Source organism: Apostichopus japonicus, chromosome 22 (genome assembly GCF_037975245.1).
Source record: "Apostichopus japonicus isolate 1M-3 chromosome 22, ASM3797524v1, whole genome shotgun sequence".
NCBI classification, from domain to species: Eukaryota; Metazoa; Echinodermata; class Holothuroidea; order Aspidochirotida; family Stichopodidae; genus Apostichopus; species Apostichopus japonicus.
The window spans coordinates 26787077-26792568 of record NC_092582.1 but is presented as its reverse complement, the minus strand read 5'-3'; positions in this window follow the sequence as shown (position 1 = coordinate 26792568).

Genomic DNA, 5492 nt, shown 5'->3' with positions numbered 1-5492 from the left:
TAACCCTAACCCTAACCCTAACCCTAACCCTAACCCTAACCCTAACCCTAACCCTAACCCTAACCCTAACCCTAACCCTAACCCTAACCCTAACCCTAACCCTAACCCTAACCCTAACCCTAACCCTAACCCTAACCCTAACCCTAACCCTAACCCTAACCCTAACCCTAACCCTAACCCTAACCCTAACCCTAACCCTAACCCTAACCCTAACCCTAACCCTAACCCTAACCCTAACCCTAACCCTAACCCTAACCCTAACCCTAACCCTAACCCTAACCCTAACCCTAACCCTAACCCTAACCCTAACCCTAACCCTAACCCTAACCCTAACCCTAACCCTAACCCTAACCCTAACCCTAACCCTAACCCTAACCCTAACCCTAACCCTAACCCTAACCCTAACCCTAACCCTAACCCTAACCCTAACCCTAACCCTAACCCTAACCCTAACCCTAACCCTAACCCTAACCCTAACCCTAACCCTAACCCTAACCCTAACCCTAACCCTAACCCTAACCCTAACCCTAACCCTAACCCTAACCCTAACCCTAACCCTAACCCTAACCCTAACCCTAACCCTAACCCTAACCCTAACCCTAACCCTAACCCTAACCCTAACCCTAACCCTAACCCTAACCCTAACCCTAACCCTAACCCTAACCCTAACCCTAACCCTAACCCTAACCCTAACCCTAACCCTAACCCTAACCCTAACCCTAACCCTAACCCTAACCCTAACCCTAACCCTAACCCTAACCCTAACCCTAACCCTAACCCTAACCCTAACCCTAACCCTAACCCTAACCCTAACCCTAACCCTAACCCTAACCCTAACCCTAACCCTAACCCTAACCCTAACCCTAACCCTAACCCTAACCCTAACCCTAACCCTAACCCTAACCCTAACCCTAACCCTAACCCTAACCCTAACCCTAACCCTAACCCTAACCCTAACCCTAACCCTAACCCTAACCCTAACCCTAACCCTAACCCTAACCCTAACCCTAACCCTAACCCTAACCCTAACCCTAACCCTAACCCTAACCCTAACCCTAACCCTAACCCTAACCCTAACCCTAACCCTAACCCTAACCCTAACCCTAACCCTAACCCTAACCCTAACCCTAACCCTAACCCTAACCCTAACCCTAACCCTAACCCTAACCCTAACCCTAACCCTAACCCTAACCCTAACCCTAACCCTAACCCTAACCCTAACCCTAACCCTAACCCTAACCCTAACCCTAACCCTAACCCTAACCCTAACCCTAACCCTAACCCTAACCCTAACCCTAACCCTAACCCTAACCCTAACCCTAACCCTAACCCTAACCCTAACCCTAACCCTAACCCTAACCCTAACCCTAACCCTAACCCTAACCCTAACCCTAACCCTAACCCTAACCCTAACCCTAACCCTAACCCTAACCCTAACCCTAACCCTAACCCTAACCCTAACCCTAACCCTAACCCTAACCCTAACCCTAACCCTAACCCTAACCCTAACCCTAACCCTAACCCTAACCCTAACCCTAACCCTAACCCTAACCCTAACCCTAACCCTAACCCTAACCCTAACCCTAACCCTAACCCTAACCCTAACCCTAACCCTAACCCTAACCCTAACCCTAACCCTAACCCTAACCCTAACCCTAACCCTAACCCTAACCCTAACCCTAACCCTAACCCTAACCCTAACCCTAACCCTAACCCTAACCCTAACCCTAACCCTAACCCTAACCCTAACCCTAACCCTAACCCTAACCCTAACCCTAACCCTAACCCTAACCCTAACCCTAACCCTAACCCTAACCCTAACCCTAACCCTAACCCTAACCCTAACCCTAACCCTAACCCTAACCCTAACCCTAACCCTAACCCTAACCCTAACCCTAACCCTAACCCTAACCCTAACCCTAACCCTAACCCTAACCCTAACCCTAACCCTAACCCTAACCCTAACCCTAACCCTAACCCTAACCCTAACCCTAACCCTAACCCTAACCCTAACCCTAACCCTAACCCTAACCCTAACCCTAACCCTAACCCTAACCCTAACCCTAACCCTAACCCTAACCCTAACCCTAACCCTAACCCTAACCCTAACCCTAACCCTAACCCTAACCCTAACCCTAACCCTAACCCTAACCCTAACCCTAACCCTAACCCTAACCCTAACCCTAACCCTAACCCTAACCCTAACCCTAACCCTAACCCTAACCCTAACCCTAACCCTAACCCTAACCCTAACCCTAACCCTAACCCTAACCCTAACCCTAACCCTAACCCTAACCCTAACCCTAACCCTAACCCTAACCCTAACCCTAACCCTAACCCTAACCCTAACCCTAACCCTAACCCTAACCCTAACCCTAACCCTAACCCTAACCCTAACCCTAACCCTAACCCTAACCCTAACCCTAACCCTAACCCTAACCCTAACCCTAACCCTAACCCTAACCCTAACCCTAACCCTAACCCTAACCCTAACCCTAACCCTAACCCTAACCCTAACCCTAACCCTAACCCTAACCCTAACCCTAACCCTAACCCTAACCCTAACCCTAACCCTAACCCTAACCCTAACCCTAACCCTAACCCTAACCCTAACCCTAACCCTAACCCTAACCCTAACCCTAACCCTAACCCTAACCCTAACCCTAACCCTAACCCTAACCCTAACCCTAACCCTAACCCTAACCCTAACCCTAACCCTAACCCTAACCCTAACCCTAACCCTAACCCTAACCCTAACCCTAACCCTAACCCTAACCCTAACCCTAACCCTAACCCTAACCCTAACCCTAACCCTAACCCTAACCCTAACCCTAACCCTAACCCTAACCCTAACCCTAACCCTAACCCTAACCCTAACCCTAACCCTAACCCTAACCCTAACCCTAACCCTAACCCTAACCCTAACCCTAACCCTAACCCTAACCCTAACCCTAACCCTAACCCTAACCCTAACCCTAACCCTAACCCTAACCCTAACCCTAACCCTAACCCTAACCCTAACCCTAACCCTAACCCTAACCCTAACCCTAACCCTAACCCTAACCCTAACCCTAACCCTAACCCTAACCCTAACCCTAACCCTAACCCTAACCCTAACCCTAACCCTAACCCTAACCCTAACCCTAACCCTAACCCTAACCCTAACCCTAACCCTAACCCTAACCCTAACCCTAACCCTAACCCTAACCCTAACCCTAACCCTAACCCTAACCCTAACCCTAACCCTAACCCTAACCCTAACCCTAACCCTAACCCTAACCCTAACCCTAACCCTAACCCTAACCCTAACCCTAACCCTAACCCTAACCCTAACCCTAACCCTAACCCTAACCCTAACCCTAACCCTAACCCTAACCCTAACCCTAACCCTAACCCTAACCCTAACCCTAACCCTAACCCTAACCCTAACCCTAACCCTAACCCTAACCCTAACCCTAACCCTAACCCTAACCCTAACCCTAACCCTAACCCTAACCCTAACCCTAACCCTAACCCTAACCCTAACCCTAACCCTAACCCTAACCCTAACCCTAACCCTAACCCTAACCCTAACCCTAACCCTAACCCTAACCCTAACCCTAACCCTAACCCTAACCCTAACCCTAACCCTAACCCTAACCCTAACCCTAACCCTAACCCTAACCCTAACCCTAACCCTAACCCTAACCCTAACCCTAACCCTAACCCTAACCCTAACCCTAACCCTAACCCTAACCCTAACCCTAACCCTAACCCTAACCCTAACCCTAACCCTAACCCTAACCCTAACCCTAACCCTAACCCTAACCCTAACCCTAACCCTAACCCTAACCCTAACCCTAACCCTAACCCTAACCCTAACCCTAACCCTAACCCTAACCCTAACCCTAACCCTAACCCTAACCCTAACCCTAACCCTAACCCTAACCCTAACCCTAACCCTAACCCTAACCCTAACCCTAACCCTAACCCTAACCCTAACCCTAACCCTAACCCTAACCCTAACCCTAACCCTAACCCTAACCCTAACCCTAACCCTAACCCTAACCCTAACCCTAACCCTAACCCTAACCCTAACCCTAACCCTAACCCTAACCCTAACCCTAACCCTAACCCTAACCCTAACCCTAACCCTAACCCTAACCCTAACCCTAACCCTAACCCTAACCCTAACCCTAACCCTAACCCTAACCCTAACCCTAACCCTAACCCTAACCCTAACCCTAACCCTAACCCTAACCCTAACCCTAACCCTAACCCTAACCCTAACCCTAACCCTAACCCTAACCCTAACCCTAACCCTAACCCTAACCCTAACCCTAACCCTAACCCTAACCCTAACCCTAACCCTAACCCTAACCCTAACCCTAACCCTAACCCTAACCCTAACCCTAACCCTAACCCTAACCCTAACCCTAACCCTAACCCTAACCCTAACCCTAACCCTAACCCTAACCCTAACCCTAACCCTAACCCTAACCCTAACCCTAACCCTAACCCTAACCCTAACCCTAACCCTAACCCTAACCCTAACCCTAACCCTAACCCTAACCCTAACCCTAACCCTAACCCTAACCCTAACCCTAACCCTAACCCTAACCCTAACCCTAACCCTAACCCTAACCCTAACCCTAACCCTAACCCTAACCCTAACCCTAACCCTAACCCTAACCCTAACCCTAACCCTAACCCTAACCCTAACCCTAACCCTAACCCTAACCCTAACCCTAACCCTAACCCTAACCCTAACCCTAACCCTAACCCTAACCCTAACCCTAACCCTAACCCTAACCCTAACCCTAACCCTAACCCTAACCCTAACCCTAACCCTAACCCTAACCCTAACCCTAACCCTAACCCTAACCCTAACCCTAACCCTAACCCTAACCCTAACCCTAACCCTAACCCTAACCCTAACCCTAACCCTAACCCTAACCCTAACCCTAACCCTAACCCTAACCCTAACCCTAACCCTAACCCTAACCCTAACCCTAACCCTAACCCTAACCCTAACCCTAACCCTAACCCTAACCCTAACCCTAACCCTAACCCTAACCCTAACCCTAACCCTAACCCTAACCCTAACCCTAACCCTAACCCTAACCCTAACCCTAACCCTAACCCTAACCCTAACCCTAACCCTAACCCTAACCCTAACCCTAACCCTAACCCTAACCCTAACCCTAACCCTAACCCTAACCCTAACCCTAACCCTAACCCTAACCCTAACCCTAACCCTAACCCTAACCCTAACCCTAACCCTAACCCTAACCCTAACCCTAACCCTAACCCTAACCCTAACCCTAACCCTAACCCTAACCCTAACCCTAACCCTAACCCTAACCCTAACCCTAACCCTAACCCTAACCCTAACCCTAACCCTAACCCTAACCCTAACCCTAACCCTAACCCTAACCCTAACCCTAACCCTAACCCTAACCCTAACCCTAACCCTAACCCTAACCCTAACCCTAACCCTAACCCTAACCCTA